General features: G+C 40.6%; 1 long non-coding RNA gene across 2 annotated transcripts; it reads right to left on the bottom strand.

The window, feature by feature from the left end:
* Positions 1 to 1,257: 1,257 nt before the first annotated feature.
* On the bottom strand, positions 1,258 to 18,751 carry LOC118669361. 2 transcript variants are annotated; one of them, XR_004971972.1, is made up of 3 exons: positions 18,634 to 18,751; positions 2,350 to 2,424; positions 1,258 to 1,388 (listed from the first exon to the last, which is right to left on the bottom strand). It is a non-coding gene; the product is annotated as an uncharacterized LOC118669361 (long non-coding RNA). The 2 variants fall into 2 exon arrangements; XR_004971973.1 differs by lacking the exon at positions 18,634 to 18,751 and adding an exon at positions 5,247 to 5,376.
* Positions 18,752 to 26,839: the final 8,088 nt, after the last annotated feature.

The raw sequence follows: 26,839 nt of genomic DNA on the forward strand, positions 1-26,839 counted from the left end.
CCCTCGAAAAGACTGGTGAGACCGCTGATAAATGTAGTGAGATCTTCAAGAAATCTAGTCAGACCCTCGATGTTGTGATAAAGGACCAACTAGAAATTAAGCATACACTGACTGAAATAAAGAACATTATACAGACTCCCAACAGCAGACCAGAGGATCGCAAGAATCAAGTCAAAGATTTGAAATACGAAGAAGCAAAAACACCCAACCAGAAAAGCAAAATGAAAAAAGAATCCAAAAATACGAAGATAGTGTAAGGAGCCTCTGGGACAGCTTCAAGCGTACCAACATCAAATTATGGGGGTGCCAGAAGAAGAGAGAGAGCAAAATATTGAAAACCTCTTTGAAGAAATAATGAGAGAAAACTTCCCCCACCTGGTGAAAGAAATAGATTTACAAGTCCAGGAAGCACAGAGAACCCCAAACAAAAGGAATCCAAAGAGGACCACACCAAGACACATCATAATTAAAATGCCAAGAGCAAAAGACAAAGAGAGGATCTTAAAAGCAGCAAGAGAAAGAAAGTCAGTTACCTACAAGGGAATACCCATACGACTGTCAGCTGATTTCTCAACAGAAACTTTGCAGGCCAGAAGGGAGTGGCAAGAAATATTCAAAGTGATGAATACCAAGAACCTACAACCAAGACTACTTTATCCAGCAAAGCTATCATTCAGAAGTGAAGGCCAGATAAAGAGCTTCACAGATAAGAAAAAGCTAAAGGAGTTCATCACCACCAAACCAGTATTATATGAAATGCTGAAAGGTATCCTTTAAGAAGAGGAAGAAGAAGAAAAAGGTAAAGATACAAATTATGAACAACAAATACACATCTATCAACAAGTGAATCTAAAAATCAAGGGAATAAATAATCTGATGAACAGTAAAAACAAAACAAAAAAACAAAAAAAACAACAAAAAATCTGAAAACATGCACAAATTGAGATAGCCCAGGATATGAGTCAGAAGAGGCATAGTAAAAATAAATTTTATATATATATATATATATATATATATATATATATATATATATATAATTTAAAGACAACCAAAGAAAAAATGGGAAAATTAGGAAATTAGGATAGCTTTGCTATTTTTGTCATTGTTATTCTCTTACAGTTACTAAATAAGGCAAAAGTTGGAATTGTTATAATGTACTGTATGTTCAGGGAATGAAACTTTTGAGATAAAATGTGGTAGTCCAAGATATATGCAAATCAGATGAAAATATTCAACATACAAAATAATACCTTACATTTGTTTTTAAAGAAATCACATTCAGCAGCTAAGAAGAACTCCTCCAAAATGTTTAATTTTCCTTCTCTTCACCAGCTTCCTCACAGTGTAACTTACCCACACATCCTGATGTTAGTGGCTCATAAATCAACCTTCCATAAAAATCAGAAATAAAAAATGTGTGAGTAAAGGAGGTTCCTGATATTGGCAAGACTCCCATCCACATATACTACTGGGCCTAATTCACTAACACTTTTTTTAAATTGAATTTACTGGGGTGACATTGGTTAATAAAATTATATAGGTTTCAGGTATACAATTCTATAATACATCATCTGCTGATCCACTAACATTAAGAAGCCAGTTTGTTCTTAGTTCAGTAATGGGGAAGCTGCTACCCACCTACATTTACAATTGCTAATGTACTCTCTATAGGGAGCAAGATGTCTCTAACAAATTACTTCAGAATTGTCATATGAGATATTGTGCAAAATGTGTAAACTCTTCCTGACTTCCAATTTGCCACCAGATTGTGACTGAAGTATCAGATTTAGGAAATCTGGCTCATGTATTTGTGACCAACAGCAATGTAAGAGCTGAGGAAAGGATGCGCCATCGTATGGATATGACATCTGTACCAGAGAAACCATCTCTCAGGACAAGAAATGTGCATGCCATACAAGACCCTTCACACCTCAGGCAAATGTAGTGCTGATCAACAATAAAGAAAATAAGGGCTCTCTGCAAACAAACAAACAAACAAACAAACAAAAACTCTTTGGAATGGACAAACTGCAGATCATATAGAATAATCTTAGTTTTAAAAATGTCAAATAGGAGGCACAGTAACTCCCTTTCTGCCAAAGTCTGACTCTCTGGGAGGGGCTCCCAGAGCAGTCTTCAAGTCTGTTGACTTGTTTTTTTTTCAAGCTGTTAATGTAACTCGCAGCTACGTTGGTTTGTTTTGTTGTTGTGACATGGTCTCCATAGATGTGCTTTGAAATTGTGCCCAGCTACACTGAAGCCAAGAACCATGCAATCTGGAAGTTGTGCAAGCAAGATTACAAGGCTCCAAGGTATCCAGTGCCTGTACTGCTCATCTCTTCCGCTTACCTCGAAGCTTGGCTTGTCCAGCCTGGGCAACCGAATGCTGCATTGGGAACAGATCCAAATATTTGAGGAAAGTGGCTACATTTGCAGAGAAGGAACAGAGATTGAACTTCACATCAGGGCTTTATTTGCATGCATGTCCAGGAAGTGGTCGATGAAAACCAGGACCAGTTTGGTGCCTGTTTGTTTTCAGGTTTTCTTCTTCATTTCTGTAGATAACCCAACTTGCTCACCTTTATTTTTCTTAAGAGTCCATTACGCTCATATTTTTTAATCCCTTGTCCCTCTCAACAAATGGATTCTCAAGAAATAACTTGATCAGTTCATTCACACCAGACTTAGCAAATAAAAATACAGGACATCCACTTAAATTTGAATTTCAGATAAACAACAAGTTACTTTTTAGTATAAATATGTCCTGTGCAACATTTTGGACATACTAATACTAAAATAAGTAATTCTTTATTTGAAATTCAAATTTAACCATTTGCCTTATATTTTATGTGGCAATCCTATAGTAAAGAGTAAACGACTTGTGATATTTTTACCTCTCCTAACGTATTTAACTTAGGATCAAAGTCCCCATAGCTTAACACAAATTAATAATTAGGAAATTTTAGTAACAAACTAGAAGAAAAATATATTATATCAAGTAAGCAATCACTTATTATGTACCAGAGGATATGTTTTTATTGATTTGAGAGAGGGAGAGGGGGAGAGAGAGAAACATCATTGTGGGAGATAAACATCAATTGGTTGCTTCCTGAATGCACCCTGACTGGGGATAGAACCAGCAACTTAGGTATAAGTTGCCCTGACCAAGAATTGAACCTGCAAGTTTTATTTTTGCTGTACAGGATGACACTGCAATCAAGTCAGGCCCCCTTTTTTTAATTGCAAAAGACTATCTAACATAAAATCAATAGATAATAATTTTTAAAAAATTCTAAAAGACTATAACTCAGAGACAGAAATCATAGCTTGAGTCTTACCTACTTGGACTTAAGGCTATTGATCAACATTTACTTTAAATCAGGCAATATGTTTGTTCATATGAATTAGTGTTCAATTTTTCTAGATGGAGAAAATATGATTCAAAAATGCAATTCTCTGCCCCAGAATATCTATTCCCACAGTATCTTGAGTGGCTAGAGATACAAGTGGTGTTAGTTGAGTGTCCTAGGCCTCAGCTCACATCCCATCAACACAGACTTTTCACATGTGATGTCTATTGACATGGCCAGGTATGATATATAAAACCTTCAAGCTCACAGAAAACCTACAGTTAGTGTCAGGGAAAGGGAAGAAGTGTGAAAATAATGGTTACCTATAAGGAAATAGGGAGCAGAGTGGAGTAAAAGAAACTCAATATAAAAAATGTAAATGGGAGCAAAGAAATTTGATATAAAAATGTAAACGGAGAGCAAAGAGGACATTTGGACCAACCCCAGCTGCCTAGAATAGGTGGTTGCCCAGCGGATGTGAGTCAAGAATCTCTGGGAAGAAACTGTGGAAGATACTAAAGATGAGCTTATTCAACACCTGTTCCAACCTCCTTCTGGAATGCCTGCCTGTATACTACAGAGGCTGGTAAACTAAAAACTAAAAATTGCTTTTTCTAAATGGGGTTCCGGGTATGATGTAGGCTCCAATGTAGGCTCCGTCATCACATTCCCTTTCAGAACATGAATTCAGACTGAGTGAAAAAAGGAGGAAGGCTAGACATGAGGCATCATGCTGCTGCTGTAGATGGAGTGTTGACTCCCCAGTTCAGCAGAAGTGTCTTCCTGACCACAGCTTCTCCATTTGACAGTGTACAGATCAAGGCAAGTACACAGTTCCTTTGATGGCTCAGTTGTGGTATGGCTTCAGGATTCATTTTTGGAAGCTCACCAGCCTAGAGTCTGCTTCTTCAGCCACAAACCAGTTTTGTAGACCAGTGAATACCCTGTCGTTAACACATTTCAGCTTAAGAAACTCAATATAAAAAATGGGGTTTGTTCTCTGCAACTGAACACTAACTGATACAAGCTGTGCCTCCCAAAATATATATATTTCACTAGCCTAATGGTTCTCAACTGGGGATAATCCCCCCAGCCTTCCACCCAGAAGACACATGGCAATGTCTGGAGGCATTTTTGATTGTCACACTGGAATGGGAGGTACTACTAGCATTTAGTGGACAGAGGTCAGAGATGCTGTTAAACATTCTATAATGCACAGGACAGCCCCCCACTACCACAGAGACCTATCTATTCCAAAATGTCAATAATTCCAAGATTGAGAAACCCTTCCCTAACCCAGAATCCAATGTGAAAATTTATCATTAAACATGCAATATTTTGGTTTAGAAAGTACGCTCTTTCACAATGCAAAAACTTCTCAAAAAATACAGGTAAAGTTTTGCTCTCAGCCAATATTGCATTGAGAACCATATCTCTTTATTCTAAGATTTACATAATTTTAATATTTCTGAAACCATGTCATGACCTAAAATTAAGGTGTACTTTTCATGTGGGGATGTTTTTCTTGTTGTTTTTATTTTGTTGTTTGTTTTAAATATATTTTTATTTCTTTTAGAGAGGGAGAGAGATATAGAAACATCAATGATGAGAATCATTGATCAGCTACCTCCTGCACGCCCCCTACTGGGGATCAAGCCCACAATCCAAAATGTGCCCTTGGCCAGAATCAAACTTGGGACACTTCAGTCCACGGGCCAACGCTCTGTGTACTGAGCCAAACCAGCTAGGACTGTTGTTTGTTTGTTTGTTTGTTTGTTTGTTTGTTTGTTAATAAAAAATCTGTTATTAAGTCTATAGCCTATCTTAGAACTGATATCATCTGCAATCAAGGAACTAGGATAGTTTAAGCAAGTATTTTCCTGAGGGCAAACTTACCAAACTGCACATGGAGGAGAATGGCTGATGTGTGTAGGGAGCACCATAGTCTCGACCCTAACTGTACAACAGAATCACCGCAGGGCTTTCCATTGATTTGGGCACCACATCTTCTGACAAAATAAAAAGTGCCTCTGTGGTCCAAGGAAACCACAGAAGGCCAAGTTCAGCCATAAATAAAGAGTTAGAAAGAAAAGGAACATGGGAAGTGGAAATAATTGGAAGCACTTTCTAAAAAAATAAAAGAAAATTTTAAAATGAATATTTTTAATGCTCTTTGTACCAGTTTCAAAAATTACTAATTTAGGGCACCTTTAAGAATTTGGACCCCTGAAGATGGAGGAAAGGGGATAAAAGAAGTGTCACTATTAGAATAGATATGCAAAACAGTGATGGCAGATAACCAGACAAACTTCAAAACCTCACTCTTCTGCCCAGCACCAGACCTCATTACTATTGCCAAACAATTTGCTAACACTCCAGCATTATAGTTCTTGAGTAACTTTCACAAGCTCTCTGGGACTCAAAGAAAATCACAACCAGAGAATTTAACTAGTAATGGATCCTGACAAAAAGAAATAGAAGATGCTTTCATCTTCTCCAAAATTTAGCACATATTTACAAGAAAGATGTATCTTACAAATACATTTCCTTTAACTTATGAACATCTCATTCCCCTATAAAGTCTAGCTCCTGCCTTGAATGAAGAGGTGCTCAGGAAATATTGGCTAAATTGAATTAAGCCCATTGCCTAAAAGTACTACTAACTTAAAAAGTATAGGGGAAAAAAATAAGCCCCTTTTATTTTTTTATTTTTTCCCCTTTTTTTTAGATATTCTTTTTTTTCTTTATTGATTAAGGTATTACATATGTGTCCTTATCCCCCCAATGCCCACCCTACACCGCCAACCCCCCCTCACCCCCCCACCCCCCGCTCATGCCCTCACTCCCCTAGTGTCTATGTTCATTGGTTATGCTTATATACATGCATACAAGTCCTTGGTTGATCTCTCCCCTTTCCCCTCACCCTCCCTGCCTTCTCTCTGAGGTTTGATGGTCTGATTGATGCTTCTCTGTCTCTGGATCTTTTAAAAGGAAGAGCAAAAATTCGAGACAACAGTAATGGGAGACAAAGGAACTTGCCCATTCCAATTACCTCTTCTCTCCAGCAGTGGGAAGTGGTCTACACTGGTCCCAGTAAATGTTGCTTCACAGGTTTGCTACTGCCAACCTAACATCCCTATATTTTTTGTTAATTTTTTCTTAAAGTCAAAATTGACAATAAATTCTAGTGTCCCTAACTGCCTCAAGATCTAGAGTATACATTTCTAAAGCCAGATCCTGATAAAATCCCAAAGATACGCTCTGTTACACTCAAAATGTGTATTTAGGTGACAGACCACTGCAGAGGAGTTAATCTCAAGCAAAAAAAAAAATCTGAAGCCTTAATCTATCTTTTGAGAATCACTCTCATTATTCCAGCAGAATCATTTTACCCTTACTTTGAATTTATTTATTCAGAGACTTCTAAATATATGCTGGTCTGTTGAAACAGCCTCTGGGACCATGTACAATAAAAACATTAATTAAAACACACGATTAGAAACACCCAGCAGCAAGCCTGGAACACCTTCAAATGTCGGTCATGTAAGATAAAGCCACCTGCAGGTGACCTGTACTATGCCCCCTGGCTTCACAATGGATTCCTGACTGGCCAATGCTAAGGTGGGTACTCTCTGCCTATAGATGGCCACACCCAATTAGTCCACTTCTCTCCTAACTCTTGATTTGGCACAGTTTCTACCTGCCTCTCCTTTCACCCTGCAATGGACTAACAAGAAATTCACAGAAACCCCAATTTTGGCAGAGATCTGGGCACAGGAACCTTACATAACTGTTGGGCTTTGGCAGGGCAGGACTTGAAGGCTGGGTGCCCTCTACTGAAATGTGCCCTGCACTTTGTGGGCAGTTTAACTCTCCCTGAGGTGGTCTATCCTTGGTTCTGGCTCTGAACACTTCTGAATGCAGAGGCCACAACCAAATTAGCATTGAATACACAATGTAAGAATCAAAGGGAGCCCACAGAGAATAGCATGAATTTCAGATAATGAGACACTACAAATTGGGGGTGGGGGAAGGGAACCCATCTTCAAAATAGATACTAAACCTTCACTCCCTTGTGACATAGAAAATTCCCTAAATTCCAAATTTGTTTACACAGTTAATTAGGCATGAAAATTTTGATTCTAGCACAGGCCTGTTAAGAAAATCTTATTAAATGCAGACATGTTCCGTCAAGGGCATGTATCCAGCCAGGGATGCCATTTATGGGTCATATGACTTTATTTTAAGTTCTACCCTGTTTTTAAAGGTTCACAAGTAAAACAAAAGCAAAAGATCTTGGCTTTTTTCTTTTATGTATGCTTTTCCCACAAATCTCCCATCTTAGAAAAACAAGAAAAGAGATTTGAAAGAAAACAATAGCAGATCAATGCTAGGTAGGAATAGTATTTCAAAAGCAGTGGGGATGTATTATTTGCTGTTCCACTGAATTGTGTATTATTCATTCCTCTTCTTTTCTTTACTGACAAATCTTCCCATATCTTATTACAAAGAGGCTACCACCTAAGAAGATAAAAATGCCTTTTATCATGCATCTGCCCCAAATTATATCTCTGGAAACCCTTTATAATCAGCCGTAGTGTTTTTCATAATTCTGTGATTTCGCCAAACTGGCTGACTCTCATGCGCTGCCTGCTACTACATTCTGAAGGGCCAGGCTGGTACCTAAGAGGAAAAATAACATTTTCCTTCACTCTTAACCCACATTCTGACTTCTCATGCTGAATTCAATCCCCAGCTAATTAGTTCAAGAGCAAGCAACTTTAACCAAGATTCCGTATTACTTTCCTGTTTCTGAGAGCTGGGCTTTCCCCAAATGTAACTCTCTTGTTACCCTTTGCATTTTAAATAAGCCATTTTGGAGCATGGCTCTTGTTTTTTCTTTAATATATGCGCCCCTTGGGACTGCACGAAAGCTTGTGATGGCTCTCTGCCGGCAGTCAGGGCAACAGAATGTCTACAAGATCAGGCTTTGTCCTACAGTAAGCATCCACTGTGCAGCCCCAGCTGAATAGGGAAATTGCAAGGCCATTTTCTCAGAAATGCAGGGTCCCTAGTATTGTAACTAGAAGCCTGAAGCTCACATGGGTTCCTCCGTTTTTTTGTTTTAAATATGCTGGAACATTTCCATAATTGTTGATTCCTGGGACAAAGTATTCCATAGCAGTCATTTTTTTCTTTCAGATAACTGAAAAGTTTTTAATGCCAGAGTTTTGATTAAAAAAAAAAAAAACTTTCTAAAATGTTCATTAGTTCTTTTGGGTCTCAAACAAATTACATATTTGACTTTTGTATTTGGCTAAATGTATTTGACTTTTTCTTGATGATTTAGGATCCTCTTTAAACTATCAGTTTGGGGTATAAAACAATAACAGATGCATGGGATTATTTGCCACTACATTAAATAGGCCACTATCTTTTCTTAGTTACTTTGGCAAACTTTAAATTTTATTTCTGTCTCTTTCCAAATGATCAAAGTATCAGTGGTCACTTTGCACTGATTTTCATGTCAGCCCCTAGAAGCAAACTTTAAGTTTATTGCTTTCAGCTTTCAGCTGGCTACAAATCCAAATAAGTTTGTTGTAACATCTACATTAAACCTAAAACAGTTCTAAAGCTTACCCATCTGATCTGAATGCATAAGCATCCATACATGAATGTGTGGCACCTATTCTGGTTGCTTAAAGCCCTTTGAGCTCTTCATCAGCTCTTTGTTTATCTCTCACAGAAAAGGGATTACTAGACACTTGTTCTTGGGTGCTGTACAGTGAAGTAAAGCAATCAGCAATCAATTTGCTCACTCTAAGAGTTCTCTTTCCTTCTTGTTCCTGTCTTTCTTCATCCTTCTGATTCCTGCTTTAAGCCATTTCAGGAAGCATTAAATCATCCACCATAAGGAAAGAAATCATAACAGAAAGAGCAAGACTTTTTTTCTTTTTTGATTACAGTTGACATTCAATATTATATTAGTTTAGCATAGTGGTTAGACATTTATATAACTTATGAAGTGATCCCCTGACAAGTCTTTTAATCTATTCAAATTGAACTCTGATTTCAGAGGGCAGAGGGTAGGGGTTGGTGAGAGAAGAATAAAAATACATCAAAATGAAAGATTTTACTTTTTAAATTTGCCTCTCATCAAAATGGAAGTATGAACTTAGGCTAGACTCATATAAGCACCTGCCACTGTTATATGAAGCAACCTCCCCCAGTTATAAAATCTCAGCCTCTTTAACAAAACCTCCAACAAAGTATTTAAAATGCCTGTCCAAGATGACCCAACCAAAACTGATTCAGAGTGTTAAAAGAACCCCCGCCAACAAGGAAGATAGAAGGCCCTAGCTGGTTTGGCTCAGTGGATAAAGCGTCAGCCTGCAGACCGCAAGCGTCCCGGGTTTGATTCCGGTCAAGGGCACATGCCTGGGTTGTGGGCTAGATCCCCAGTGTGGGGTGTGCAGGAGGCAGCTGACCAGTGATTCTCTCTCATCGTGGATGTTCTATCGCTCTCTCCCTCTCCCTTCCTCTCTGAAATCAATAAAGATATATTTAAAAAAAAAAAAAAACAAGGAAGATAAAAGCTCTTATTCAACACCACACTACATGAGGTTGGCACTTTTCGGTTTGCTGAGGACCATCTTTGTTTTGAAACCCAAACTTCCACATCCAGGGAACCTTCTCAATCCTATGTAAATTGGGACATTTGGTCACCCTAGTGGGAGATGATCCCTCAATGGTTTCTCATGTTTTCCTCCAGATGGTCACCTTTATTTTCTAAACAAAACTTTTTAGATTTAGCATTTCCAAGAATTCAAAGATTCCTGCTGCCCAGGCAATCTAGATAATTCTTTGTTCGTAGCATCCCTATCATCAATCTCCTCTTTTTTTATTGCCACAAGCTTGGACTTTATCCCCTGTTCCTGGACTACTGTAAAACTTCCATGAAGATGTACATATGCATGTCCTCCTCAGATTAATCTTTTCAAAACCCGGTTTTGCCCAAGTTTCAGTTGAAGTCCCACTTCCTCCATGAAGTTGATATCTTCCCCAGCAGGAAGGGTAACATGACTAGGATGGGAGAAAGGAGTGGCAGGAGGTGACAGCTGCTCAACGCTGTAGGAGTGCTGGAGGGCCAGTGCAAGCTGTCACCTCCCAGAAGCTGCTAAGGAGCAAAATCAAGACAGGCTGCAGAGCACTGAGGTCAGTAATACAGAAAAGGTTGTCTGAGAGTCAATCACCAAGCCAAGGAGGCCTACCCACAGACAGAAAATGCAGTGTCCATGTTGGATATCCAACAGCCAGATGTGCTGGACTCAGCATACTAGAAGCAAATCCCTGGGAAAGTCGACTTTGCCTTATTGCTAGTTCAAGATAGGGCTGGCTGCATGAGAAGGGAGAGGGAGAGGGAACTGCCTGTGTCATTCTTTCTACAGTTAGCAGATTCTAATTTGGAAAAGCTGTTAATGTTTTAATGCATGCATCCCTTAAATGTAAACACTACATCCTATAACTTTCTGTATTACCCACACCAAGCAAATTATGTAGACAATAAATATTTGATTTAAATAATAAAAATAATGTGCTCTCGTGTTCTGAAGACCATGTGCATAGGAAACTATGAGAAGGTTACAGCAACTCCATTTTTTTCAGGAAGTCTGGAAGTCATCTGCCTGGTTTGGGTTTAAGATGCACTAATCAGCAAGTGCAGAGCAAACACAAATCCTCCCTTTTCTCTTTTTAAAACTTCAGAGCAAAGCATCAACTCTCCTCCTTCCTTTTGTATCTTAGTGCAAACTCTAAGCACAAAAATAATCTATACTAATAAAAGGGTAATATGCTAATTAGACCAGACATCTTCTGGACGTCCTTCCGGACAAAGCCACAGTGGCGGGGGCCGAGGCAGTTAGGGGTGATCAGGCCAGCAGGGGAGAGCAGTTAGGGGGCAATCAGGCCAGCAGGGGAGAGCAGCTAGGGGGCAATCAGGCCAGCAGGGGAGAGCAGCTAGGGGGCGATCAGGCTGGCAGGGGAGGGCAGTTAGAGGGCGACCAGGCCAACAGGGGAGGGCAGTTAGGGGGCACCCAGGCCAGCAGGGGAAGGCATTTAGGGGGCAATCAGGCAAGCAGGGGAGGGCTGTTAGTGAGTGATCAGGCTGGCAGGGGAGGGCAGTTTGAGAGCGATCAGGCCAGCAGGTGAGGGCAGTTAAGGGGCGATCTGGCTGGCAGGGGAGCAATTAGGGGCATCAGGCCAGCAGGGGAGCAGTTAGGGGCATCAGGCCAGCAAGCAGGGGTGGTTAGAGGCAATCAGGCAGACAAGCAGAGGCAGTTAGGGGTGATCAGGCAGGCAGGCGAGTGGTTAGGAGCCAGCAGTCCCGGATTGCAAGAGGGCCTAAACTGGCAGTCAGACATCCCCCGAGGGATCCCAGATTGAAGAGGGTGCAGGTCTGGCTGAGGGAACCCCCCACCCCCATGCACAAATTTCATGCACCAGGCCTCTGGTAACAAATAAAAGAACAAAGCAAACTACCTTTCACCAAGACTATAGACCAAGCTCCAAACCCAAAATATCTTCATGTTTCCATGCTATAGTGCTTATTAGTACTTGAAGTCCAATCAGAAAGAATGAAAAAATTGATCTAGTTCAGCTTCTCAACATGAGAGTTCTCAGCACACAATGCCATGGTGTGTTCCTGCTGAGAATCACTTTAAAATGCTCACATCTTAAAAAGACTTTGCTAAGAATATAGTTTTTATTCAATAACATTTTGGGGGGAAATCTAAGTTAAAATGAAGGCTTATTATGTTAGCCTTACAAATTCAATCACCTTTCTTTATTCACTGATTTATGAAGTCTCTTGAGTAAACAGGGTGGGGAATGATATTAAAATTTATAAATAATGTACTATTGAAAATACTTCAAGCAAGAGCCATGTTTTAGGTGCCAAAGTAAACACCTGCAACTATGAAGGAGGCTGCTGTATTTTATTTTCTATCAAATAAAAAAAGTGTCAGTTGTAATTTTGGAGAGTCTAGGGGAAACTGAAAGGGAGGCTTCGAAATGAATCTCTGATAAGATCTATGTGAGCTATCTAATGCTAGAAATATTACTCACCTAAAGAAAGTGACTACCCTAAATTTTATAAATCATCTAAACCAGTATTTCTTAAACTTATGGCTAAATAACATCTAATGTCTTATCTCTTCTATAAAGTATTTGTTTTTATTTAGTTAACTAGAGACCCAGTGCATGGAAATTCATGCACTGGACGGGGAGTCCCTAATCCCAGCCTGCCCCCTCTCACAGTCCAGGAGTCCTCAGGGGCAGGAGGTGACCTGGTGATCAGGGTACGGCGATGCCCCATCACACCTCTGTTGCTGCCACTGCCGGCAACGCAGGCCTTGGCTGGCCTGGTTACCTGAGCCTCAGGCGGCCCTGGGCGGCTGGGCAGCTGCCATCCGAGGCTTGCCTGTGCCTCGGGCCGACCCTAGGCAGCTGGGCAACCACCATCTGAGACTTGCTTGTGCCTTGGGCCAGTCCTGGGTGGCTGGGGGGCTGAGGGAACTGGAGGACTCCGGAGGCAGGCATGCGGAGTGGCCAGGCCTGCGTGGGGCGGGCCTGGCCTTGCCACATGCCTGCCGCCCCAGCAGGGCTGAGGGGACTGGGCATCGCCATCTTGTGACTGTGGGCACCACCATCTTTGAGGGCAGGGCAGTCAATTAGCATATTCCCTCCTTATTGGCTGTGGGTGCTGCCATCTTTGCAACAGTGTGCGGGTCAATTAGCATATTCCCTCTTTATTAGATAGGATGCTCTACAAGGTGGAACACTTCATAGCTCCATTCTTGTGCTTTGCTTTCTCTGGAGAGTATAATCCTTTCCCGGAGAACTACTGAAACCACATCTCTAGCCTCTACCTTTCTCCAAAGCTTCTGAGATAGTGAACTGCCCTCCCCATAGTCTTAGCTTGCTGCTTTCTCAGCCTGGAAGGCCCTTCCCATCCCAACCATGAAAATCTCACCCAACCTCCACCCTTCAAGGCTAAGTTGAGGTGCCTCCTCTTCCTTCAGCTTTTCCTAGTTCCCCAGGCATAATTAATCAATTCTGTTGTTTTATTTGTAATGTTGTCTACAAGAAAAACACATCCAAGTTACATTCATTATGGTCCTTATGTATTTGGGAGTTAGATTAAGGATCCTTTGAGTTAACGTGGGAAATACATTAAGGCATACTCAGAAATATTTGGAATACAATTCCAGATATCTTCTAGGTTGGAATAAAAACCTTTCAACTATAACTTACCAAATGGTCAAAGCCTGTCATGTCTGTAAGAGAAACATGGGTTATTACCCTGGTAGTTAATAAAGGTGATTTCTTAGTACACATTATTAGTAGAAATAAATATGATTACTATATAGTGAAAAAATAGACTAACAGTGAGACCTAGTAACACTGCATAGCAAAAGCATACATGAAAAAAATTTTGGCCTGACCAGTGTGGCTCAATGGTTGAGCACCAATCTATGAACCAGGAGGTCACATTTCAATTCCTGATCAGGGCACATGCCTGGGCTGTAGTCTTGATCCCTAATAGGGGGAGTGCAGAAGGCAGCCAATCAATGATTCTCATTATTGATGTTTCTATCTCCCTCTCCCCTCCTCTCTGAAATAAAAAAAAAAAATTTAAATTTATAAAAAGAAAGACATTTTGACCACAAAAAGAACAAGAAGAAATTGAAATAAAATCATAGCTACCAGAAAAGTCACATAAATTATTTTTTAAAGAAAGTTAAGAAATAAATGATCAAGGGAATGGTAATAAATGTGAGATATCAGTCATTTTTGAAAATTAAACATTAGTTCAGGTTTGTGTACTTCCAAGAGATTTAGAGGAGAAACACAAATAAATTTTAAAATGAAAATTTTTAAATCTCAAAGATGCAACTAAACAAAATTGGAAAAGAACAGAATTAAAAAGGCCAATAGTTGGCTGCTTGAAAACAGCCTTTCCTGATCCCTCTCCAGTCACCTCATCAGCCTCATTGTCTCTTGACCCAATCAAAACAATGTACCACAAATACTGAACTCTTTTTAATGCCTCACTCTTAAAGATAATAGATAGCCAAAAATTGCCAGATATTTTAAGAAAAGTTCTAATAAAAAAGAGACCAAGACAAATTCTGAGGAAAAATAATTTTCAATATCAAACTATGTGAGGGTAAAATAAAGTCATTTCCAGACATACAAAGTCTCATGCAAACTCCTAGGCACCCTTTCTCTGGAAGCTACTGAAGAATATGCTCCACTAAAATGCTGATGCAAACCAAGGAAAGGGAAGATTCAGCACCACTGAGAGAGAATTCCAGGAATTCTCAAGATGGTGTCAAATTTAATCCTAGCAAACAGTATAATGCCTTTAAAAAGCAACCAAGGACCTGGCCAGTGTTGCTCAGTGATTGAGCATTGACCTAAATATATATATATATCTCCTAATATATAGAAACCCTGAGTCATAACAACCTGTCACAACCAAGGCTCAACCAACCGGAAGTCAATCCTGCAGGTGTGGTGCCCCAGCACAGACTGCTGAGGGGGCTGCGAATCAGGGCCAGAGAGAGGCCTGAAGAGAGAAGCAGGGACTGATCCGTTGCCTCTGTGGCAGCTTTTGATCAGCATTTGCCTCTCTCTTTCTCTCTATGTGGCTAGCAGCCATGCTTCCATTTCTCTCCAGGCCTCCACCAGGGCTGCTGATCAGCCCTGCCTTTCTGATCAGGCCCTGTTGATAGGCCCAGAGACGCTGACTGGCATAGAAACCGACCAATCAGAACAAAATCTGAATGAAGTGTGAGGAACCAATGGCTGCCTAGGAGGCAGAGCTTTTGACACTGACTAGCTTAGAAACTGACCAATCAGAGTCAAATCTGGGTCAACTGTGAGGAGTCAATGGCTGCCTAGGGGGTGGAGCTTTTGATGCTGACTGGCATAGAAACCGACCAATCAGAACCATATTGGCCGGCAGAGGAGGGCAGTTGGGGGCAAGATCAGGCCGGCAGGGGAGGGCAGTTGAGGGTGAGATCAGGCTGGCAGAGGCAGTTGGGGGCAAGATCAGGCTGGCAGGGGAGAGCAGTTAGGGGCAATCAGGCAGGCAGGCAGAGATAGTTAGGGGTGATCAGGCAGGCAAGCAGAGGGGTTAGGACAGCCGTGGGCAAACTATGGCCCGCGGGCCGGATCTGGCCCATTTGAAATGAATAAAACTAAAAAAAAAAAAAGGCCGTACCCTTTTATGTAACGATGTTTACTTTGAATTTATATTAGTTCACACAAACACTCCATCCATGCTTTTGTTCCGGCCCTCCGGTCCAGTTTAAGAACCCATTGTGGCCCTCGAGTCAAAAAGTTTGCCCACCCCTGGGTTAGGAGCAATCAAGCAGGCAGGCAGAGGCAGTTAGGGGCGATCAGGCAGGCAGGCAGGCAGGTGAGTGGTTAGGAGCCAGTGGTCCCAGATTGCAAGAGGGATGTCCAATTGGAGAAGGTGCAGGCTGGGCTGAGGGAAGCCCTCCTCTGTGCACGAATTTCATGCACTGGGCCACTAGTATATATATAAAAGCCTAAGCGACTGTTAAGACTGGACAACCAGACAACCGGCCAGTAGCTATGATGTGCACTGACCAACAGGGGGCAGATGCTCAAAGCGGGAGCTGCCCCCTGGTGGTCAGTGTGCTCCCATAGCCAACCTCCTATGGTCCCTCCCCCAGCCAGCCAGCCCCAATCAGCTCCGATCGCCAGCCAGGCCAAGGGACCCCACCCATGCACAAATTCGTGCACCGGGCCTCTAATAAATAAATAAAAAGCAACCAAGGCCTGTCATAACACTTAAATTCATAACACTTCAAAATTTTAGCTAATTCTTTGAAAAGAAAATGAATTTTCTGGGCCTTAACTCAAGTAATACAGCCTTTCTTAAGACCTTTTGGAACTTAAGTGAACATGAATATTTTTCTAGAATATTTTATATATTGCAGTGAGGCTCAGTTAAAACTTTCCATAAATTGTCTGGCCTGTATTGCTCAGTGGTTGAGCATCGACCAATGAACCGAGAGGTCATGGTTCAATTCCCAATCAGGGCACATGCTCAGGTTGCAGGCTCAATCCCCAGTGGGGGTGTGCAGGAGGCAGTTGATCAATGATTCTCTCTCATCATTGATGTTTCCATTCCTCTCCCTCTCCCTCTCCCTTCCTGTCTCTGAAATCAATAAAAACACTTTTTTAAGCAACCAGTCCTACATGGAAAGGGAAGATAAAAGGTGACAGGATAGATTTCTCTAAGAAAGAAATAATATAATATTGCAGATTATATCATGTGGAATGCTGTATTGAGAGCCACTTCATAGAAAAGACTCAGTCACAATTCTAAATATATAAAAAGCAAATTAAAATATAAAATAATTACTAGCTCCAAAGATACTTAGAAAATATGTAAGAAATGAAATTATAGTATAAACTACATATAGACACACTTCAGTATGTTTAAACTTTATATAGTATATGTACACTGTATATTTTACATATAATATAGTTTATATATAATCTATATGGTATAAACTATATATTTGTATTTGACTAAATAATATAGTACATATAGTATAAACTATATATATAACATCTATACTAATAAAAAGGGTAACATGTTAATTAGAGTGGACATCTTCCAGATGACCTTGTGGACATCTTTCCAGACAAAGCCACAGCGTCTGTGAGGGCTGAGGTGTTGCTGCGAAGGGCCCAAGTTCAGGCCGGCAGTGGCAGCAGCAGCAGGGTAATGGGGGCAACGCCTTCCCCTGATCCGCCAGGTCGCCTCCCACAGAAGGAGGCCAGACTACAGCTTAGGCCAAGGGCGGAGGCAGAGGTGGTTAGGGGCGATCAGGCAGGCAGGGGAACAAGTTAGGGTCGATCGGGCTGGCAGGGGGGCAGGTTAGGGGCAATCAGGCCAGCAGAGAGGCAAGGGAAGGGTGATCAGGCCGGCAGGTAGTGGCAGTTAGCCTAAACTGGCAGTCGGACATCCCCCAAGGGGTCCCCCGAGGGTGCAGGCTGGGCTGAGGGAACCCCCCCTCATGCACAAATTTTGTGCTCTGGGCCACTAGAATGTAATATAAGATATATACATAGCACATATACTGTACCTCTATGATTATACATACATAGTATAAACTATATATACTGAGAGGCCAGATTATTATGACCACCCCACCAGTACTTCTTTAGGCCACCTTTTGCCTTCAATACTGCGGCGATTCTTCTTGGCATTGACTCCACGAGATGTTAAAAGGTGATGCGAGGAATCTGACACCATGCCTGACGAATAGCACTGTCCAGTTCTGTGAGATTTGATGGTTGTGGAACCAGCTGCCTCATGGCTCTTTTAACTTCGTCCCACAAATGCTCAATTGGACTGAGATCTGGTGATTGTGGGGGCCACATAAGGAAGGTAAAGTCTCCCTCATGTTCTTGAAACCACTCCTACACAGTACAAGAACTGTGGCATGGCACATTGTCTTGTTGGAAGAAGCCATCTCCATTGGAATACGCCACCAACATGATAGGATGAACTTGATCAGCAATGATACTTAGGTATGTTGTGCTATTCAGACGTTATTCCACACGAATTAAAGGGCCCAAATCATGCCAGGAAAACTTGCTCCAAACCATAACACTGCCCCCACCAGCTTGAAGGGCTGTACTCATGCATGTGGGGTGCATGCTTTCATGCTGTTTCTGCCAAATTCTCACTCTGCCATCTGCATGATGCAACTAGAAACGTGATTCATCAGACCACATAACTTTTTTCCAATGCTCGACTGTCCAATCCTTGTGTTCCTGTGCCAACTGGAGACATTTTATCTTGGTAACTGCAGACGACAGCAAAGGTGTTCGAACAGGCCTTTGGCTTCCATATCCCATACAATGCAGTGTGCGGCTAATTTGCCTACAAACGTCAGGTGGTCATAATAATCTGGCCACTTAGTGTATATCATATATATATGCAAATTATATACATATATAACTACATAACAAATACAATAAATCACTTATAAGGATTCAACCAAAAATTGTGATTCCACTATTCTGGAAGGAATGGAGTGGGGAAAGGAGTTGTAAGTAAGTCAAAATAAATAATGTCTAAAAATGTTGAATCAAACAATAGTAGCATATGCATAGTATTTTGAGATGAGAAGTCAATACTGGATAAACAGCTGAAGATTTTGTAAATGGTTACCTCAGAAAGTCAGGGGGAGCCAGAAGAATGAGAGGCACTGTAGGGTGGAGAAATTAAGAGAATACTGGTTTTTGTTTAAGCCTTTTACCATTACTTGACTTTAAAGGTGTGTACTCAGATCACTCTGATGAAAAAAGGAAAATATTATTTTTTTATAAAACAAAAGATAGGACAGAGAGAGAAAAGAATGAAGTTATTACACTTAAAATAGATATATATACATACTGTAATATTATAAAAATATTTATACAGCAACTGTTCTAGGTACTGCAACTCTAGAAAGCAACTGCTCTGCTCCCAGCTTTTCAGTTAATAAAAAAAACTCACCCCCATCGTTAAGGTTTTCAAGGTCAAGTTTAATCTAAGTGGTCACATTAAGTCCAAAAACACTGGTTGATGGTTAGTAGGAAGAAACCCTGGTCAATGAGGCTTTGGTTACAATTACTTCCTCTCATACTATCTCATATGATTCAATCACATGTTCCCAAAGGGATTGAAGACCTAGGACACATCTTCCACTGCTTTGGCAATTCTCACATTGCAGTGTACATAGTAAATAAACCAAAATTTTAATTATAGGGACAGGAGGGTTTAAACAAAGCTATTTAATTGATGAGGGTAGGAGGGTGAAAATTAGTATAGTATCTTATTCATAGGGATACAAGAAGAAAAGCTATCATTCATAAAATATCATCATAAGCATTCCCAGGGGTAAGTATGCATGCACACTCCCCAGTAATCCAGAAACAAAACAAACCATTGTTACATAACTCATTTTACCTTTCTTAATCTTTGAGTAATTAACATTGAAGAAGTTGTTTTCCGGGCCACTCAACAAATAGTTTCCCAGCAGAAAAAGACAAGCAAATAGGCCTGAGCATGTGATGAACTTGGAAAGCAATGAATCTTAACAAATTTGCAGTTGAATTACTGAACTGTTAAAACAGCAGAGTTAAACAGAAAAGATTTGGATGGATAAATGAGGTTTTGTTACCTTTGCTTCTTTGCTAATTTTGTTTGTTGCAGCTACTTGTTGCCATGAGCACCAAAAGTTATGACACTGCAATTCACACTGAATATTTGTATTTGGAAAATAAGGTTTCACTTACATAGTTGAGGTTCATCGACCACATGAACTGAGAGTGGGAGGTTTACACACACACACCATAGATTTATTTGCTAAGCTACTGATCTTGTTTATTTTTAGATCAACTACAAAATGGTGCTTCTTCAGTTTATAGAATCTTTTCACTGATTTATTCAATGAATAATTTTTTAGTATCTACTCACTATGTGCTATGTGCTACTTATGTGCAAAACAAAATTTACAATCTAGTGAATTAGTTAGATAATTAAGCAATTAAATAAGCAATTATAATAGGATTGTTTAAATGCTTGGAATACATATAATAGAAGCAATATATCCTTGGGCTCAAGGGTGGGGAGGGCTTAGTCAGGAAAGTTTCCTAAAGGAAGTGACATTGAGTGGAACTTGCGGGATGACTAGAAGTTATCCATGCCAAGCAGGATGAAGATGAGGCAAAAAGGCTGAGGAAGCCCAGCAGACAAAGACAGCAATGAGGAGGCCACAGCCATAATGGAGGGCGAGATGATGGTGGCCTGGACTTGGGTGATGACAGTGGAGTCAGAGAAAAAGAGATGGACCTTGGAGCTATTCATGAGGTGGAATTGGTAGGATTTCATGACTTATTAGAGGTGGGAGAGGAGGAGGAACAAGGAATGAAACACCACTCCAGGCTTCTGGCTTGGACAACTGAGTGCATGGTGGGTACCATTTACTGAGCTAAAGGCACACAGAAAAGGCAATTTGAGGAAAGAGATAATGAATTCAGTTCTGAAAATGTTGGTTTTGAGGTATATGGCAGATAATTATTTAGAAATTTCTAGTAGATAGTTAGAATATAGTGTCTGTGCTGCAGATATAGATTTGGAAGTCATTATCTTAGAGCAGACACTTGAAGCCACAGGTTTAGATTAGATCATCCAGAGAAAGTCTATGGGGTGGAAAAAGTAGGGGCCAAAGGACAGGCCCCTGAGGCCTATTGACATTTAGGGAATTAGACTAGGAAGGAGAGCAAGAAAGAAGCCTGAGGAGAAACAAAAAGAAGAGAATTATAAAGTATCAGATGCTACAGAGAGGTCAATTTAATCCAATAAATACCAATTGAGCATCTACTATGTACTACTGAGTAATAAGGATAGAGCAGTGAAAAACACCAACTCAGTCATTATCATGAAAAGGAGAAAAAGTGGCCATGGGATTTGGGATTGTAAAAAACTATCATTTTGCAACAGCAGTTTCAGTGGAGAGAGAGATGAAAAGCAGGGTTATAGTGCATTGAGGAGAGACTGAGAGGTGAGGAGGTGTAACTGGCAAATGGAGACTAGCATGACCATGAAGAGAGGCAAGAATAAAGAACATGCCCTGGCCAGTGTGGCTCAATTGGTTGGAGCATCATCCCCTACACTGAAAGGTTGAGGGTTTGATACCTGATCAGGACACATATTTAAGTTTGTGTGTTTGATCCCTGGTCGGGGCACATACAGGAAGCAACTGGTTTCTCTCTCACATCCATGTTTCCTCTTTTCTTCTTCTTCTTCTTCTTCTTCTTCTTCTTCTTCTTCTTCTTCTTCTTCTTCTTCTTCTTCTTCTTCTTCTCCTTCTTCTTCTTTCTTTCTTTCTTTCTTTCTTTCTTTCTTTCTTTCTTTCTCTCTCTCTCTCTCTCTCTCTCTGTCTCTCTCTCTCCCCCACCCCTCTCTAAAAATCAGTAAGCACATCTTTGGGTGAGGATTTTTTTAAAAATAAGAATAAAGAATAGTAACCAAAGGGACAGAGAGTTGAGGTTGAGGAGTCATATTTCTGGTTTTGTTTTAAATTATATGAACACTTGAACATGCTTATATGCAAAAAGAGTGTGCCATGGAAAAGAAGAGGGTAATAGTACAGGAAAAAATGGGAAAGGGGTTGATGAAGTTGACTCCTGGGAGAAAAATGGGAAACGGGATAAGGGAGTATGGAGCCTATCTTTGCAAGTCTTCACCATATTCCAGTCCTGTCCTGCTCTAGCCCATGTCAGCTCTGAAGGGAGTATTCAGTAATATAAAGACTGCCCCACTTCACTTCTAGAATCACTGACCAAGAGATTTAAATCCCTAAACCAGTAAAATTTGGAAATAATTGGTAGAGCTCTTATGCCTCAGAGCCAAAGACTCAGGCACTTCATGGTGCCATCAATAGCAGACCCCCTTGCCCATCCTCACCAATCCCTAAACTATAAATTGACCAGATGTTGCCTAGCCTGGTCTACCCCCTGTTGCCTACCCTCTCTTGGGGCTCAACAAAAGGTTCCTCTATTTTTCTCATATTCCAAGGGCACTAGTAAAAAGAATGGGGCAGAAAGGTGAGGAGAGAACCCTCCCTTATATCCCAGGTACCTTATTTAGGCACACACACACACACACACACACACACACACACACACACTTGTGAATTGGGTCTGGAATGTATCGTTCCTTGCCTTATTTTGAGACAGGTTTCCTAGCATAACACTGCTTTGCCTGGTTCCTTCCCTACTGCTATTCTACAATTTAAAGTCATCTCCTATGCCAGTCCCCCTACAAGAAGCTTACTTTGGGCCTCCAGTACCAGCATAGAACTTGACTACATTTACCTTACTCCTATTCACATTCATTCACCTGTCCTCTATCTTATTCATCCCAGCTCTTGCTCTCCTGGGTTCCCAGCATGCCTTCAGGTCAGGCTCTGTGGCACCTCCAATGGGATTCCAGGATTGATAAGGAAGGTGGCAAGGCCTTGATTCTAAAGTCAAAATCTACACTAATAAAAGAGAAAGATGCAAATGACCATACCTTCATGGCGCCCACCAGCCAATCAGGAGTTAGTATGCAAATTAACCCAACAAAGATGGTGTGTTAATTTGCATGTGCAGGTGCCAAGCGACCAGGGGTGGGGTGGGACGATTGCGTGGTCACCGCAGGCATTCCGCACCGCCCCAGCCACTCAGGGCCTCTGGGCAGCATAGGAAGGCAGAAAGGCAGCTCCAAGCCAGAGCGAAGGTGGTGCCGGCAGCCAGGGGAAGGAAGGCCCATTCTTGCACAAATCTTCTAGTGTAATATAAGGCTCAAGTGAAGTCACCTTCTTTTGTTAGCCTAAAATTGGGATTATTACATTCTGTCTGTGTTGGTAATGAGTTGAGACTTGATTAATTCTTGACTGGTCTAAAGTAAAAAAACACTGAGTCAACCGCAGCTCAGGTTTGCACTTGCCATTTAGGAATTCTTGGATTTGAGGCTTAAGTTCTGTCTGTCTTACTTTTCTTATCTGCAAAATGGGCATTATTACAGCCAATATTTTGTGTTCTAAACACTTTATGAATGACCTCATGTAATCCTCACAACAACTTCATAAAGAAGGTTCTATTATTAACAATTAATACCTGATGAGTAAAATTTAAACCGGATAGCCTTATTCCAGAGCCTACATCATTAACTATTGTGCTCTAGTACCTTTCCTCCCACTTTTAGAACTATAGACAAGAGCCTGAATAATGAAATAATGTATGAGAAGCACAGTACATCATTGTTAATGGGTACAGAGTTTTAGTGTTGCACAATGAGAAGAGTTATAGAGATGGATTATGGTGCTGGTTGCACAACAATGTAAATATTCTTATTATTACTAAACGATACACCTAAAATGATTAAGATGGTAAGGCTTATGTTCTGTGTAATATTTTTTAGTTTTAAAAAATGAAATTACTTGGTAGATTATAAAGTGCCACATATATGCAAACTATTAATGATGCTTTTAATTATTTTTTGTGTATAAAGCAGTGGGTTCCCCAGAAGAGGATTTTATGTGACTTACTTAATCCTCTTCTGAATATCTAGAAAAAATTATGGAAAGAAGGGAAGCCTCATGCAAAATGGCAGTATCTGTACTTCAGCAGCCCCAATGGCAGAATAGAAAAGAGAAAAAGTGGGTCAAGGTTGGTTTTTACATAACAATCTGAAGGTTCCAAGCCTGGCTGCAAATGCATCCTCTGGCCAACCTCTGCACTGTCCAACTAAGAATAGAATATGTTTTCAAGGGTTAGAACCATCTTCCAAAGGGAAAGACCAAAGTTGAGGGTAAAGAGATCACATCATTGCAAGCCCTGGTTTTAAATCTGCCCACTCAGGTCCATTCCTCCTCAGGCTGAGGCTGAGAGCTCCTCCAAAGATTGCCAGAGTCACTGTGGGTGATTCCCAGCAGTGTGCACATTCCCTACCCTCACCTTCACCACAATGGGGCCTTATGTCAATTATTATACTTATGCCATTGTATTCCCTGTATGTCTTTCTTCTAAGAATAATTTTTTCATTATAAAAAATTCAGAAAATATAAAAATCAAATGTTTTTAGCTAAGTATTAGAAATTGGCCCAGTAATTCCAAAAACTTGTTTTCCTATTCTCTCCAGAGAATAAAGAAAAGTGAAGTTCCATCTTGTTGTGGGTGAATTAAGTTCTGAAGTTTTCCTTGAAGGTTTATTATCTGGCATTCTGATTGCATTCCTCCTTTAAAACAATGTCATGAAGGGTTATTAGGTTTCCAGATCAGCCAACAAAGTCCTACTTAATGTATAATGGAGCTGAACTATAGCTTGGGTAGAGCTATGACACCAAGACACCTGAGGCTAGGCTCCTTCTAGGAGGCAGGGACTTTGCCAGATATTTCTGAATCACCAGCACTGGCACATATTGGACACTGAAGCAATGATTATTTCCAACTTTGACTTGGAAGGAACTGGCTTTGTGGGCAAGTCCTCCCTCAAGTAGCACTAAGAGCACCCAAAATTTCCATACTGAAAGGAAGATGAAACTATCTGGGAACAGAAATCTTCAGTGCGTAAAGATCACTGGTAGACTGCATAACAAATTGGAGAACTGTTTACTAGAATGTGTTGAAGAATGATCTCAGCATCTCCTATTGTATTAGTGGTACACATAGTCAACAGCCAGTCATATTGATTAGATAGCTATCTACTATTTATTAACCAGCATATTGGTGTTAGGAAGGAATACAAAAGTATTTCTGAAGGCAATGAATCCCCTAACTCCAGTAAACTTTCCCCTTTGTGGGCCTACAACAGTATAGGAAAATAATGAATGTACAAAGCAATACAGTTTAATAGAAAAACAATTTAAGCAATGTAATCTTTGCAATGGATTGATTTATTAAAAGTTTAGAGTTCATTCACTAGTACATTTCTTTTTTTAAAATCCATTCAACAAATATTTGCCTATACAGGTGCAGCTTCCTCTACCTGTAATACTTTTCACTCCTTTCCCTTTAAGTGGGTCTCTCCTGTTACTCTTTATGACAGAAATCTATCATAGATTGGAAAAATATATTTATTTGTTTGAGCCTTGCTCCCTCCCAGTCTTCTCCTGACTTCACTAGTCTGAAACTTCGTGGGGACTGGCATTACAGTTGTGTACCTAGGGGAAGCAGGGAAAGTTGTTTTGTTTTGTTTTAGCATGAGGTCACAGCTCTAGTTTTTTTTTTCTGAATAGAAAAAGTAAAGAGAAAATAGTAAGTGCCAAATATTTCATTAATTCTGATGAATCAATATCAAATTCAAAGTTATAGGGAGGAGGCCTTCCATGGAAGTGGGTAGGTATCAGAGGAGGCCTTCCCAGGTATTCTAGGCAGCTTTTTGAGGCCTCTTGGATGCATGAGTTCTGTACTACATTACTTCTCCTGCCTTCATATTCTCAAACACAGTTTGGAAAAGCCTTCTCCAAACCATGAGCTTTGCTCTAGATCCTAAGATACCCAAATAGCAATGAAAATCTGCTCTAGATGTTGACCACTTGATGTTCAGTGCTTGATGCTGAACTGTACTCCCACTGATGAACCCACTATAGAAACTCAAGATGAAAGACCTGATCTCTCTCCCTGACTATCAATCCCCCGACCCATCTTTTCTCTTTGATATGAAGCTGCAATAGATCGTCCCAAATTTAGTAGATGCTTGTGCATTGTCCAGAACCCCTTCCTTTACACACTCCCTGGCAATCTAGTGTAGAAGAAACAGCCAGCCTTGGCTGACAGTTTGGTCGACATTACAAGGCACATGAGGCAGGAAGAAGCAGTGCCAAGATTTCATTTCTGTTTTTGCTGGTCTCTACTGTGGTTTCCAATGAAAAGAACAGTTTTAAGAAGGTAAAGTTGGCAGGGCCACACTGTGTCAATGGCTACTTTCAGCTTTGAGGAGCACAACTTCTTTCTTTTTCTTGAGGTAAAGTCCTCTGGAAGGTTGGAATTTATTTCTGGCATAGTACTTCACTACAATCAGTTGTGCATGTTTAAAATTGTGCTTTTAATGTTATTTTAAGTACCTATTTTATAATTTCAATAAACTACTCTCAAGCATGATGTAATGCTGATTAATGACACTTCTCTGGTACACCAAGAGCTCTCAGTTCTGCCTTGTGCCTTGGTGCTCACCTGAGGCATCCTATTAATCATTGTTATGCCACAGTCTGTCCTATCATATTGCTTAATTACCATTTCTGTTACTCATTCATCGACTCTATTAATCCCCACAGAACAAATTCATCAAACCCTGAGACCCTGAAGCCAGGGTGTTCCTGGCCTTGCCAGAACCTAGCCCTAAAAGCAGTTTATCCATAAAAGATGGAAGGATCCCAAGTCTCTTGATACTAAAAAACAAAACAAAAAACAATAACAACAACAAAAAACCTAACCTTAACACAATATGTTAAGGGAATCTTGTTCCTCTTTGTTTTTTGCAGACCTAAAACTTACCCACCTTTCAAGATTCAGCTAAATTCACCCATCCACCATGAATTCCTCCTTAGTTATAGCTTTCATTGCCAATATCACAATCTACATTATTCAATTTTGTTATTCTGTTCTTTGTGGTTTTGTATATGAATATTGATTCAGCTGAATTGTTAATTTCCTTGGGACAGGCTACATGTTTAATACTCTTAAATAATAATGAAGAATGCCAAAACCAGTTTGGCTCGGTGGATAGAGCATCGGCCTGCAGACTGAAAGGTCCTGGGTTCGATTCCGGTCAGGGGCATGTACCTGGGTTGCGGGCACATCCCCAGTAGGAGATGTGCAGGAGGCAGCTGATCGATGTTTCTCTC

This window comes from Myotis myotis, unplaced genomic scaffold, assembly GCF_014108235.1.
Source record: "Myotis myotis isolate mMyoMyo1 unplaced genomic scaffold, mMyoMyo1.p scaffold_m19_p_14, whole genome shotgun sequence".
Taxonomy (NCBI): Eukaryota; Metazoa; Chordata; class Mammalia; order Chiroptera; family Vespertilionidae; genus Myotis; species Myotis myotis.